General features: G+C 45.6%; 1 protein-coding gene across 2 annotated transcripts in view; it reads right to left on the bottom strand.

The window, feature by feature from the left end:
- The window catches only part of Acsl5 (acyl-CoA synthetase long chain family member 5), a 43,624-nt gene that overhangs the window by 26,968 nt on the left and 2,116 nt on the right, over nt 1-14,540 (bottom strand). The window contains exon 1 of one of the 2 annotated variants that reach the window (XM_021192201.2): nt 14,256-14,515. The exons of the other annotated variant lie outside the window; for it this stretch is intronic. The gene's annotated coding sequence lies outside the window, so the exon portion shown is untranslated. Of the gene's footprint in view, nt 1-14,255; nt 14,516-14,540 lie in introns of those variants that run through there. 2 annotated transcript variants of the gene reach the window in all.

Genomic DNA, 14,540 nt, shown 5'->3' with positions numbered 1-14,540 from the left:
TCTCTCTCTCTCTCTCTCTCTCTCTGTCTCTCTCTCTTTCTCTCTCTCTCTCTCATATGCTCTCTGAACAGAGTTGGACCTCTCTAGAACTTCTTGCACTGTTTACCTTGGTAATGTTGAAAATAATGGAAGCAGTCTCCACCCCAGCTACTTGACCGTCCTCACACAAGGCAGAAGGAATCAAAGAAGACAAGTTAATCATTTCCCAATTGTGAGAACTAACTGCCTTTTTATTTATGGCCCACGGAGCCCAGAAGGCTTCGTTGCCACCTAGCATAGTAGGGGAGAGTGCATAGACAGCTTCCCCAGCTCAGGTAGAGTCCAGCTCTTCCGCGTGTGCTCCCCTGGCATAAACTAAACAGTAGGGACCTCTACAGAGGTGACGTCACAGCTTTCACCAAACAATCATCCAGCATGAAAGAGGCAAGCTCCTGTATCCCACATCCCCATCTCAGAAGCCCTGGGGAACCATTTCTCTTGAGATCAACGTACGGAGAAAGGCTGTCAAGAATGTACTCAACACGATGAACAGATAGGATTTGGGCCAGGAAAGGCTCTTGAAGGGACTGGAGCACACAAGCTTCCTCTCACATAGCTTTTTATAGCATTTCAGCCACCCCATAAGTGAGCCAGCCTTTCTGTCTGTCCTTTCATAAGTTTCAGGCTTGGATAGGTTAGTAGCAGCCAATAAGTACTGATTATGCCCAGCTCTGAGCAGAGGTAGATAACCAGCATCACGAAGTACTGTTTCACAGAAAAGAACACGAAGCTTCAAGGGTGTGGGGTGCAGAGACTTTCCCAAGTCCACACCCTGGTTTTCTATCCTTCTCCAGGAAGAGCTACCATACACCTAGTTGTTTTCTTATTGTTTCTAGGCTCAAGACTCAGGAACCGAATATCTGGGGCCTTACAAATCACAGCAAATGAAGTCCCAGATCTGCATTCTTCAAACTTGACTGCAACACACAGCAGAGCAGCACCTCAGAATCCAGGTCAATTGATCCTACTCAAAACCAAAGGGGCAAACAAGCCCAATAAAAATCTTTGTCAGATCAGGATATTAGCTATGCTTAGAGTTTTGTGTCAGGCATCCAGAACCTTCTTCAGTGAAGGCAATTCTCCATTCCAGTCCAAAATAGCCTTAACACATCAGGGAGGGGGGTTCTTTTTGGGGAGGGGAGGGGGGACAAGAAAGAATTCCAGGTCCCTGTTCTCATGGTCAGTCCATTGCCTAACTATAGGGTGGTTACTTTCCATTTTATGGAGGAAAACTAAACTCCTGAGGCTGAGACATTAGCTCTGAAACACCACACCTTCTACACTGAATCCAGGGGTAGAAAAGAAAAGAAAAACAGGAGCCAGCTATTACCCAGGCTGGGGCAAACCATTAGGGAGCAATCGTGATTCCTTGGCAGGGTTCTGACAGCTGAGGCTTGGCAATCCAGCTATACCTGGGCTTGTCCAGCCATAAGGGACTCCAGTAGCCAAAGCGAGAAGGAGTACCCAGGTAGGTCACCATTTCTAGAACAGCTATTTCAACCCAGAATGAAAGGGAGATGGCCCCAGGGAAACTGTGGCTTTGGCAGCAAGTAGCAGAGCCAGTTAGAAATCTAGTTAGTACTTGTCCCTACCTGCCTCTCCTGGGCTGGGCACGGCTGTTAGCCAAGCTGGATTTTTATCACCTGGGGTTTCTACCTTTGTCACAAGCACACCTACAAATAGATCCTTACCTGACATTTTTAACAATGGAAACAAATTTGAGGCGCCAAGAATGTTGCCATCTCTTCTAGAGGGCAAGCTGACCTTAAATGAGAGATTTACAAATTCTATCTTCAAAGCAAGACCTGAAGATGAAGTTTCTGTTCAGTGGTGGTGGGTGTGGTAGAAGTGTAAGGGGTAGAAGGGCCAATGGCCTGGTAGGTAACCCACAGGGAGAAAGGAGACTGGACATCCTTGACTAGTCTCAAGAGGGGCAAATGCTGTCAATCACAGCTAATTGTTACCACATAGTCACATGGGCCAAGAGTCACTAGGTTGTCAAATTTTTCCCCTTAGATAACCCAGAACACTAGATATCATAAAAACAAACAAACAAACAAACAAAAAACCTCTCAGTTTCAGTGAGTAAGAAGCTTCAAAGGAAACGAATAAGAACACATCTACTGTAATTTGAACCACAGTCTGCCTATATTTAGCTAGTTCTCCCAGACATACTTTGGTCATATTGTTTACAAAGAGAGTGAGTCTGTCCATGCCACTACAAGCATTGGCCAGATTTACACATTTGAAGAGAATGAAAGGACCTTGGATATGCTGGTAAGGGATTTGGTGAGCTGAAGGTACTGAAGGGTCTGTGTATCTGCCAGCAGAAATGGCTTCCTTACTGACTGAGTTCCCAACTCAAGAAGATTCCGTCATTTCCTATGGTTTTCCTTGCTGCCCTTACGTTGTCTCAAAAGTGTAACAGCAGAATCATCCCTTTTAACACATACTATTCAGGAGCATGTGAAGCCAATCATGTTCATGCTATACAAGCATGAGTTCCATCCCCTGAACCCATGTAAAAATTAGGTTGTGGTGGCACATACAATCTTAACAGTAGCGAGGCGGAGACAGTCAGATCCCTGGGGCTTATCACCCAGCCAAGTTACCTCCATCACCAAGCTTTAGGTCCCAGCACAGAACCTGCCTCAAAAAATAAGGTAGCCATGTCCTGAGAAACCACACCTGGAGTTAATGTTGCCTGTGCACACCTGTATGTATGCACTCTCCCATGTGTATGTGAATACTCACATGCACACTCAGATGCACACTTGGGTTGAAATCGCCCTGGATGTGGATGCCAAGGTTACCATTCTAGCATTTAGAATCTACAAACAGTCCCAGACGTGCTCACATAAACTGGGGAAGCCACCACTCTTCTTATCCTGGGTCCTGTGTGTGCACTTGGGATCCAGGCCCCTCTGAAATACCCTGCGAGCACTGGTGTGGTGGGGAAAAACATGCAAGGGAGAACTGCAATCATGGTAACAAAAAAAGAAGAAGGAGGAGGAGGAGGAGGAGGAGGAGGAGAGGTTGTTCTGCTGTGCCTAGGAGATTCAGTCTTGACCACCTACAACACAGAGAAGGAACCACATTATACCTGAGGACACCCCAACTGGACAGTTTCCTCTACTTTTGGACCTAGTGGCAGCAACATGTCTCTACCCAAATCCCACCATGACTGTGTCTCACCTCCTGTGGGGTGGCTGCACAGCCTTAGGCAAAGCCACCCTTTTCCTAGCTTCTAAAGTGTCCCTGTCTGGGCTGTTAACTGAAACACAACTCCTGGCTGCTGACCACCTTACCAGCTCTCTGAGCCAATGGTGCATGGATGTTGCCCCTTTGTGGAGCTGGTGCAACATTTATTCATTAAGTTTCATTTCATTTGAATGAAGATCTTGAGGGACCCTCTGGACAGTATCAGTCAAACAGCAGGTGGTTTGCTATTGTGAATCTTTTGGGTTAACTCTATAGGTTATTTTTTTTCCCTTGATAAGTCTCTTTCTTGTCAAATATATTTTTATGCAGAGGTCTGGGTTGTATTACTAGCACCGCAAAATAATTTTTGAAATTAAATGAATAATAGATTGTATTTTGGGGTCTGGAGAGATGGCTCGGTGGTTAAGAGCATGTTCTGCCTTTGTGGATGACCTGAGTGCCATTCTTGCACCTACAGGGTTTGGAAGGGCTCAAAACCACCTGTGAGTCCAGCTTCAAGGATCTGACGCCCTCTTCAGGCCTCTGCAGGCACCTGCACACATGAAACATTCACACACACAGATGAACACACATCCACACAGAGAAGATCATAATTCTAACCTGATTGTTTAATGATTGTATTTGTTTCACCTCTGTTCTGTTCAGGACCTCACCTTTCAGCTAGGTCTCACCTTGAGCCTATGGACCTGCTTATCTCACTGCCTGTAGCTCTTCCCAGGCCCAGCAGGCCTGTGCCCTGCTCGCAACCATCCCTGCTTGCCCTCCTGAGTGCTGCTTTCTCTTCATGGACCACTTTCTCTGCTAGTGCTGGTATTGTGAGCGTGGGCTTGGGCCTGTTTCAGTCTGGGCACGATCCCAATCATCTGAAACAGGCCCAGCACCCTGTAATCCACTGCCTCTTCTGAGTGAAGCTCCTTACAGAAACAGGGGCTTTTATGTTGTTTCTTGCTGTGCCTACACTATCTATACCGTGCCAAACTTCTAGTAAACTCTAAACTAACTACTCTTCCAGTTAAGATAATCTGTTTTAAACAGTTTCAAGTCTTAGACCCCCAAAAGTCACTCCAGTCAGGTACCACCATGGCACACATCCATAATAATCCCAGCGATTAGTAAACCAAAACAAGAGGATTACAAGTTCAAGACTAGCCTGGGTTATATAGTGAGCCACTGGTTTTGGTTTGTTTGTTTTGATTTTAGGAACAGACAGCAACAAGAAACAGGGTAGGAAAGATAGCTGAGTGGCTGAAGTACTCGCTGCACAAACATGAACACCTGAGCTAAATCCTAGATGCTACATTAAAATTAAAATAAGGAAGCAAGGTATGGCTGTGCATACTCACAATCCCAGATAAGGACGCAGAAGCAGAGAGAGAGACGGGTGGGTCTTCACAGTTCAAGGGCAAGTCAACCCAGTCCACTTAGTGAGTTTCAGGTTAAAGAGAGGCTGTGTCTCAAAAATGAACAGGTGATAGATAGATGGATGGATGGGTAAGATAGATAGATAGATAGATAGATAGATAGATAGATAGATAGATAGATAGATCGACCGACCAGACCCATGTTTTTGGTATTTTTTATCTGACTCTTTCCCCTAACTCTAGCACTCAGAGTCTGCACTCCAACTCTTCTGTCTAATGGAAAAGAGTAAAACAAGAAGCAAGGTAAATGGTACTTGAGCAATGGCACCCGAGATTGTCTTCTGGCTTCCACACGCATACATACAACACACACACACACACACACACACACACACACACACTTCACTCCAGCTGACCTTAAGAAGAATCCTCTCACATCAGTATTTTGGTAAAATAACAAGTTAGAGTGAGTATGAAGCAGGTGGAGAGGGTGTCTTTAAAATACACACAAAAACCAGTTATACCAAGTCTCTTTTTTCAGGCTCAGAGGAACTGGAAAGAAGTGGTCTGTGGTTTACTGTTTGTACAAAGTCTAGCTGACAATCACTATGTTACCGGAGCCTTAAGAATTGTAGAAGAAGCTGGGAGTGGTGGCACACACCTTTAATCCCAGCACTCGGGAGGCAGAGGCAGGCAGATTTCTGAGTTCGAGGCCAGCCTGGTCTACAAAGTGAGTTCCAGGACAGCCAGGGCANAATTGTAGAAGATAGGGCAAGCTATCTTTGTTTTCCATACCTGGAGAACTAATTATTTACCCTGCAGTAATGATATATAAATATTTGTATTTATGATCTTTGCAATATAAGACATGATGAATAAAAACAAAATGATATTCATCACTATAAACTTAAAAATTTCACATTCCAGAAAGTAACCAGGTTCATTTAGATTTAATTGGTTTCTCTGTTCTCTTGTTACATGTATGGACTTATCCAGTGGTGAGTGAAAGCTCATTAAAATGGAGACCAGGGCCCCCCGAGTTCTCATACCCAATTAGTTAACACATCACTCCATCCTGTAGTTTGATTATTTTGTCTCCTAGAGACTATGTCACATGCCTTATAACTCCCCATGACTCCAAAGGGGTCATTAGGATGCTGAGTATCAAAGTTCTGACCTGGGCTTCTGATTTCCTATTCAGCCTCTATTGCTATTTCCCTCCAACGCAGGAGGAACACATGCTCAGTTCTCAACCACAGAGCCTGTATTTCCAGAGAAAGCAATGGCTAAAGGTTAAAAGGGCACTGCAAGCCAGTAGTATCATCAGTGTATCTAAAAGGATGGTATAGCCTCTTCATTAATGTGAATGAAGGTGAGCTCTGTTTCTAGGCACCCAAGAGAGGTCTCAAGGAAAAGGGAAAGTTGCTTGTGACTGTGGGAAGCAGAGACAGGAGGATTCTGGGTATTTGACTGACCACAAATCTAGCTGAATTAGTAAGGTCCAGTTTCAGTGAGGGACCCTGCCTCATTCATATATATATGAATATATACATACACACACACACACACACACACACACACACACACACACACATATATATATATATATATATATATATATATATATATATATATATATTGAGAAAGAGAGAGAGAGAGGAAGGTGATAGAAGACACTTGCTGTTGGCCTCTACATGCACCCATGTGTGTGCATTACAGCACATGCAAATGCGTGAACAGGTATTCACACATGTCACACACAGCATGTGGCATCATTTTTCACTAAAAACAAGACAGAACTTGATGGTGTGTGCTCATGAGGCAGAATCAGGAAGATTATCTGAGCCCAGGAGTTGGAGACCAGCCTGGGCAGCATAGTGATTCCCTATCTCAGAGTGGAAGCCGAGTGGCAAACCAACAACAGAAGACTTGTAAGAAAATAGAGGCCATTAGGTCTGGTTACTTTTGTAGCTGTGACACAGTCCAATAAGGTGGCCAGATAAACTCAGCACACCAGGAAGCCAAAGTTTCCCATACTTCATACAAATGACTAATTTAAAATTCATGGAAAATGTCAGGAGGTGGTAGTGAATATCTTTAAATCCAGTACTCGGGAGGCAGAGGCAGGCAGATCTCTGAGTTCCAGGTTAGCCTGGTCTACAGAGTGAGTTCCAGGACTGCCAGGGCTACCCAGAGAGACCCTGTGTCGAAAGAATCATCGTGGACAATAGAGCATTTACAGGAGTAAATGCAAAGTGTTTAGGGGTGGTGCTATGGCCCGAAGGGTAAAGGCACATTCACTGCCGAGGCTGACAACTGGGGCGCAAGCCCTGGGAACCACACGGTGGGAGGAGAGACAGGATTCCCAGAAGACATCACCTGACCTCCCCCATGCACATGGTGTGTGTGAGTGCACACGCAAATAACAAATGCAATGAAGTTTAAACAAGGAAACAACTTCAGATCTGAGTCAGAGCAGAGAGCTTGAGAATGCAAAACACGCCTGAGGTAGTTGAGATCTGTCTCCTTAAATCTATGTGTCTGCCACGACCCTGATACCAGCACATATTGTCTGGTCACCTGACAACTATTTGTCAAAACAACCAGACAAGTGAAATCAGAGTCCGAAGAGTTCTGAAAAAAACGGGACAGGGTACACACGTTCACAGCAGAAATCTTCACAGTGAGCTGTGAAAGCTCTCTAGCTGTTACTGAGTATACACACCTATTTAGTAAATTAATCACAAAACACACTCAGTAGGTATTGTAAACATATAGCACTTAAGGTCAAATAAATTTTCTTTACTTATAATAAGTGCACTGGGATAACGGGCTAGCCACTCAGAAAATAGGGAAAGTTGATTACTGACTTGCTCCCATAAAGGAAGTTGAAGATGGATCAACTTCAAATGTAACAAAATGAAAAGCATAAATACGAGAGATATGATAGAGACACAGATTAAAGCACTGGTAGAGAAGAATCAAGAAGGACATGTAAACTAAAATCCAGAAATTGGATCAACGACAAGCCCAGTTACATAAAACTTTTAAAAGGGCGTGCCTTGACAGAAGGCAACACAGAGAAAGTATCAAACCCTAAATATAGGCTAAGAGCTAACTCCTCCCACTAAACACTCTGAAGTCAGGTAAAGTCAAACAAGGGCAGCGGCATCAGGACCCTGTGTGCAGCCAAACAGAGTCCTGAAGCACAACATATTCAATGGCGGTTAGGCTTTTCAACACACACACACACACACAGACACACATACAGACAGACACACACACAGACACACATACAGACAGACACACACACAGACAGACACAGACACACACACACAGAGACACACAGACACAGACCACAGACACACAGACACACACAGACACACACAGACAGACAGACACAGACACACACACAGACACACAGACAGACACACAGACAGACAGACAGACACACAGACACACAGACACACACACACACACACACACACACACGCCTGCTTTTCTCTCTCCCACTAAACCAGCAGAAACAAAATAATACAAAAGCAACATTAATTGCAGAATGTAAATTTGAGGCAACCTCTTAAGAGGAGGAGTTGCCCTCAGCCACAATTTAAATGTTTGCCCTTTGCCCTAGTGATTCCACCATTGATTTGTTCTGTAGAAAAATATCAGCTCAGCAGAGGGCTTTAGAAACCTTCGCCTAAGGGATTTGGGCGAATCAACCCATGAGTCTAATTCCTGGTGTGTGTCTTCTCTTACTCAGGGCAGGTAACTTATCCCTTGGGTTCTTGTCTATAAAATGGCAACAATATCTCCCTTCCAGGCTGTTGCTATGACGTAAAAACTAAACAGATGTATGTGTACAGTGTGAGAGCTATGCCCGCCCAGTGTTAGATACTAGGTTTAACATCATTAAAGCCAAAGAATTGTTTCAAATACAAAAGTCCAGAAAAGTTTACCTGTTTAGGTTGGTAACTAAACAACAGCACTTCTGTACAATGGACGTCTTTGTAGGCTAACAGGTTCAAATGTATTGATATGAAGGCAGCTCCGGGATCTACTGCCCAATAGAAAATGCATGTGGACCACTGTGATGGTCTTAGAGGCACTGGTGCTTCTGAAGCGATGCTCTCCATACAAAAACAGAGGGAAGTTGAGAAATTAGATTTTCCCAGAAAGTTTTAGGTATTGAACCATCCAGTCAGAGACTTTTAAAGGACGCAACAACAGGTCAGATAATTATTATTGATACTGAAGGTACAGCTGTGAAATCCTCCCTTCATGGGATTGTTATTTTGTGTATATAGCTGGGGGTTGGGCATAGAAACAGGGTCTTATCATGTAGCCCAGGCTGGTCTTAAACTCACAATTATACTTTAGCCTCCTGAGAGCTAGGATTACAAGCATGGGTGACTGTGACTAGCTAAGTGGAGTTGCTGTCCACAGAAGAGTACTACAACAAGCTCCAGTACTGCACAGATCACTGTAGCATGGCGGAACACTGACAACAACACAGAATGAGCAAAGGGGACTTGGCTAGGACAGGAAGGTGTGAGCTTCGGTGGGGGTGGGGGGGGCAGGGGCTGGAGTAGCTCCTGCTGAGAAGGAAATACCTGCTGGCATAGATTGCTCAATCTGAAACTCATATTTTATCTACAAACTAATACGTACAATGCTTATCCTGCCTCTGACGCAGGCAGCTGATGTAGAATGCTCTACCCCCAGATCATTGCCGCGTCTGTGAGCACACCTGGGGACACCATGGCCACCCAGCTTTGCTTCCATCAGTGTGGCTCTCCCTCCCCAGAACAGCATTCTGCGGGAGCCTTTACCAGTGTGTGAAGCATGCCTCAGCCACTGAGCAAGGCAGCCTGACAATGTACCTCTAGGGATGGAAACTTTTTCATTCATCTCCCCAGCAGATAAGGATCCAGAACAAAGGTGAAGTCATGGGAGCAATGAATATTATTCCAAGTAGCTGAGAATGGCTGCTGTGAGATTCTGACCTATGAGCCAGTAGATAATGTCCTAGTCACTAAGCAGCACCCAGGCTTTCAGGCCACCACCTCATATTCGCCATGTAATCTGCTCCGAGGTGTCCTGAAACACACACACACACACACACACACACACACACACACACACACACACACACACACACACCAATGTCCTCAGGTGGTCAGAAAATTGACATCTTGAATTTGTCACTTGAATTTTTCAAGCAGAAGAGGACAACAACATCATAAAAGGAAGTCCTATTAAAAACTCACAGAAAGATCTACCTAGGATGAGAAAGAACAGGCCCTGTGGATTAGCCAGTCCCTTGGGTCTCTACAGCCCCTCAGATATGTGTGATCCTTGATCTTGTGGCCTTACTGTTAACAGTCTCTTTTCCAGGTTCAATCACAGATGGCGGTCCACCCAGAGGAACTCATGGACAGAAAGACTTCCACACGCTCTGTTTTTAACCAGGGTTGCAGTCACCCAACCCATCACACCATCTTTGTCAATTCTTATCTGTGTCTTACCAACTGTCCTCCTGAGTAAACATTAGCATCTAAGTAGGAGGGAGGAGAAGAAAGGTGCAGGGTGACCAGAGATAGGGATGGGGGAGACTACAACCTGAAGAGGAATGAAATGATATTCTTCTTAATAGCATGGATCGTACATTAACTGTGGCGTCCTTTGTGACACTTCATGCACATGTCTAGTGCATTATTGTTCACCTTCACCCATATCACTCTCCCCTCATCCTCTCACTCCCACTGCCCCCTGGGAAATGGTATTTCTAAAGGAGATGGATAAAGAGAATAGAGATAAAGGCTCCGGGAAGGATCTGCATCCAGTGTTCTCAGTTACCACTGCACCGCTAGACAGACACAGTCACTTGGGGCATGATGGTGACAGTCCATGACCAGTTGAGCCAAGTGGTATTTATTAAGACAATCATTGTTGATTCAAATGCCTATTAACACAGTCACTTAGGATATTTGCGGAGCCACACACAGGGTGGTGGCAGGAAGTGACAAATCCCACCGGCATGCAGGTTGATAGAGGTAACCTTGATCTACTGTTCTGATTCCAAACAAATCACAGTCCAGTGGCCCCACCCTAGAGAAAAACTTGTGGAGGGGAACACCCCCACACACAAAGGACAGCCACACCTTTTTGCTGACCAAGTTAATTTTGAGAGAACAAGTTAAGCAAAGGCAGTATCACCAGTCCCTTAGATTTGATAAAAGGGTAAAAAGATAGAATGGACAAAGTGCTGGGCCCTCATCGCTCCTGCTTGATAATGAGTGGATGATGCAAGAGGTTGTGAAAGAGGCCTTCCTGCTTGGGTTCCCTGCAGACTCAGCTCTCACACTACCTGGCTGAGCCAATGGCCAAGTATCAGCAGATCTGAAGTGCAAGCATGGAGCTTGACTGGCAGGACTCTCCTGGGCAGAGGCAAACCTCCAAGGTCATGGCTTTTCTAGACTTCAGAGCAGCAGATCTCTCATTTACTGGTCGGGTGGCCCCAGGGACAGTTACTCAACACTGCATGCCTAGTGTACTATTGGGCATGGAGCATGTGGGTGGGTGTGGAACAGTAGATTGCTGGAGCTCGCTCTGTCTCCTTGTTGAGATCTGAGATCCAGGCTAATGAGAACCTCTGATCTCAAAGAGAAGGTGGAAAGAGCCTGTGCAAGAACTCCAGAGGATGTCCTCGCCATGCAAGTGCATGTGCACACCTGTCTACGCACACGCCTGCACACACTTACCTGCACACACACACACACACACACACACATCTGCATACTCAAAGAGTCTCTCTTCTACATGCCTCCATTCTCACACCCTTACCCCTCCCTATCAGATGACCTGTTGAAGACATCTCAAAAGATAGGGCCACCATCACCTTGGTTCCTCTTACAGACAAATGTCTTAACAAGTCCTAGTTACTATTTAAACACAGCATTTGTAATTGGGGGAGACACGGGGCTATCTCCGACTCAGCCCCACTCTCTCCCCCTCATCTCCCACAAGCCACTCACAAAGCCCATCATCATCATCATCATCATTGTAGAATAGAATGACCCAGGAAGACTGAGAGATCTGAAAGGGCAGTACACCGGCTGGATGACCATCCAAACCTTATCAACTCATTTATTCATTCATAGACCAGGAATGTAGAACCTAGGAAAAATCCAGCCCGATGCCTGTGGGAAGGGCTACTAAGAGACTAGATCTAACTTCAGGGCAGACCCAGATGTACTGACCACAGAATGGGGTATGGGCTGTGAAGTCTGAGGTTGATGCTGGGGTCACACCATGCTTGCCGTGCGCTGCCAGACTCAAAAGTCACCTCTGGCTGTACCCAGCCAGAGTCAGTGCGTCAGCCAGGCACAAGTATGTGACAGAGTAATAGGTAATATACTCGTGATTTATAAAATACTGCTAATCCTGGACCTGGGAGCTCTTCTGCCTGGAGATGGGGAGAAGTAGCTCTCTCCTCCACTTGTTCTTTTTTAAGATGAGCACCCTTTTTAAAAAAAATAAGCATTCTAAAGTGAATCCTCTAGCACTTTCACCACGATGTGCCGCTGACTCGTCTATTTAATTCCAAAACATTTTCACCACACTGAAAGGAACCCCTGAGTGTGTGAGGCAGCCACCGCCCCTCCCACCATCCTCCCAACCCCTGACAATTAGTCTGTCTACATTTTGTCTTCACAGATTTGAGTTGGGAGGATTTTCAGACGAGTAAACATCTGCCAGTTTCTTATTCTTTGGCCCACGCATGAAGCGAGGCTCATCAGAAGAGTCTCGTTGAAGAACAGATCGCCCTCAGAACGAAGTGAGCCCAAGTTCAGATTCCACATCCAACCATCCATGATGTGTCTTTCTTTCTAAGCCTCACTTTTCTACCAAGAATCTGCTCCATGGGGTTTTATTGAAATTCAAAATAAAAGTCCCCATAAGATCCAAAGCATGGTATCCCCCAACAATAGCAGCATTTTCATATTCCTAGTTCCAGAAAAATCTCAAAGAGGGGATGACCATATGAGCTCAATCTGGTACCCAGAATGTCACACAGGGACATCTTTTTACAAGCTCAATTTATAGGCTATCCAAAGAAAGGCTTTATCCTAAAAGTGAGTGAAGAATGGGCTTTAAAAATAAAACTGTAACTATTTTATTTTTGAAAGCATCAGACTGCTTATAGTTTCAATACAATTGACAGCCTGCTTGCCTTGTGAACCTGGGGAGGTAGGGTGTCACCTCTCTGACACTATTTTTTTTTAACCATTACATAGAGAAGCCACCCACCTCAAAACAACGTCTTGCTCAAATATGATATCTACTATGTGCTGGCAATGAACTCAGTTCTCTGCCCTTCTGTAGCACACTGTCCCAGGACCTGCCTCCTCACTGTGACATAGCACTGAGGTGCACAGAGGCACACTGATATTGTGGAAGGTGTCCTTGCCCTAAAGAACTAGCATATACCCAGGCATATAATCCGAGCACTTGGACAGCTGGGACAGGCAGATGGCCAGCCCCGCCTGCCTAAGAAGTAAAGTGAAAATCAATTTCAAAAAACAAACAAACAAACAAACAAACAAAAAACAAAATAAAATTATAATATAGCTTGGCTGAAATTTCTTTTGATCTGGACAGTATTTTTTAAATTAAATTGAATATGCTTCTCTGGGTTATATGAGCTGCAATTTTTTTTCTGGAGTCTCCAACACCAATATCCCATAAACACCAGCTACTTCGCCTGCCTAAGCTACCTGCTTTTCTCAAAGCGCCTGCATTTACAGCTATTGCTTTATTTAGTCTTTTGTGTCTTTCATCAGTAGAGACGGACACATGAGTGATGCTCACAAGATTTTATACTGTTCCTCCGAAGGTGAATTCTAAAATTACCTGAAATAACTGCCATGTGCACACAGAGGGCGGGGTCAGAATCCACTGCTTCTATCTCCAGTTTTTAAACCCGACCAATGCTTTATTTTATTTTAGACCCTGCCTCTTACAAGGCACCAATCAACTGTAAGTAGGAAGTTTAGATTCAACCCTGCCATTCAGACTAGACTGTCAAAGGGGAGGGGGAGGGGCGATACCACAAGGAGGTATCAAAGCCCAGCCCCTGCAGTCCCTTTTCAAGGCTCTCGCTCCCAAAACCCTTTAAGAGCATCTTAGATCCAACCAGTGCTTATAGCTCTGAAAAGAGACCCAGCTTCATTCGGCCTGTATCTCCATCTCCTTGGACTGATTCCTTAGCTCTTACCATCAGAGGGAGTCAAAACTCAGTAAAAAACAGGGTTAAGCCCCCCCCCCAGCCCACCCCAGGGAGCTATGCCGCCACGTGCTCGGGTCTGCCAAAAGGTCTCTGCTTGTATTCCACCCCCTGAGAAGAGAAAGTCCCTCCCTGTGTCCTCTTCCTCCTTCCCCTCACCCCTCCTGATGCAGAGGAGCCCTCCACTCCCAGGCAGAGAGAGCATGGCGCGCACATGTGGAGGCACAGCGAGCTGTGAATTCCAAGCAGCTTCCTGAAATGGGCAGGGAGGAGGGATTCGGGATGCCTCTGTCACGCGCGCAGGAGCCCCGTCCTAGGATCACACCCAGCTCCAGATCCCTTACCCTGGGAAGGGCCGCACGCACGCCTTGGAGCTTCCGAGTGGGGCTTTCTGCCTCCGGCTTCTCGCTGGCAGGAGAGCCCCGGTCCTCCCTTCCTCACCCCGGGCTTCTCCGCGGACAGGGTGATTTCAGAGCGTCCATGCAGGCAGGCAGGCAGCCTGGCTAGTGGCCCCACTTCTGCCCTGCCCTGATCTGTCCCAGCCAGGCCATAGCCGGGCTTTCTGACATGCTGGTGCTGGGGACTTCACTTCCTGGTTGAGCTTTTTTTTTTTTTTTTTTTTTTTTTTT

The sequence above is a fragment of the Mus pahari genome, chromosome 1 (assembly GCF_900095145.1).
Source record: "Mus pahari chromosome 1, PAHARI_EIJ_v1.1, whole genome shotgun sequence".
Lineage (NCBI taxonomy): Eukaryota > Metazoa > Chordata > Mammalia > Rodentia > Muridae > Mus > Mus pahari.
Note: the sequence above shows the minus strand (reverse complement) of the source record. Positions and strands in the feature narration are given on the sequence as shown.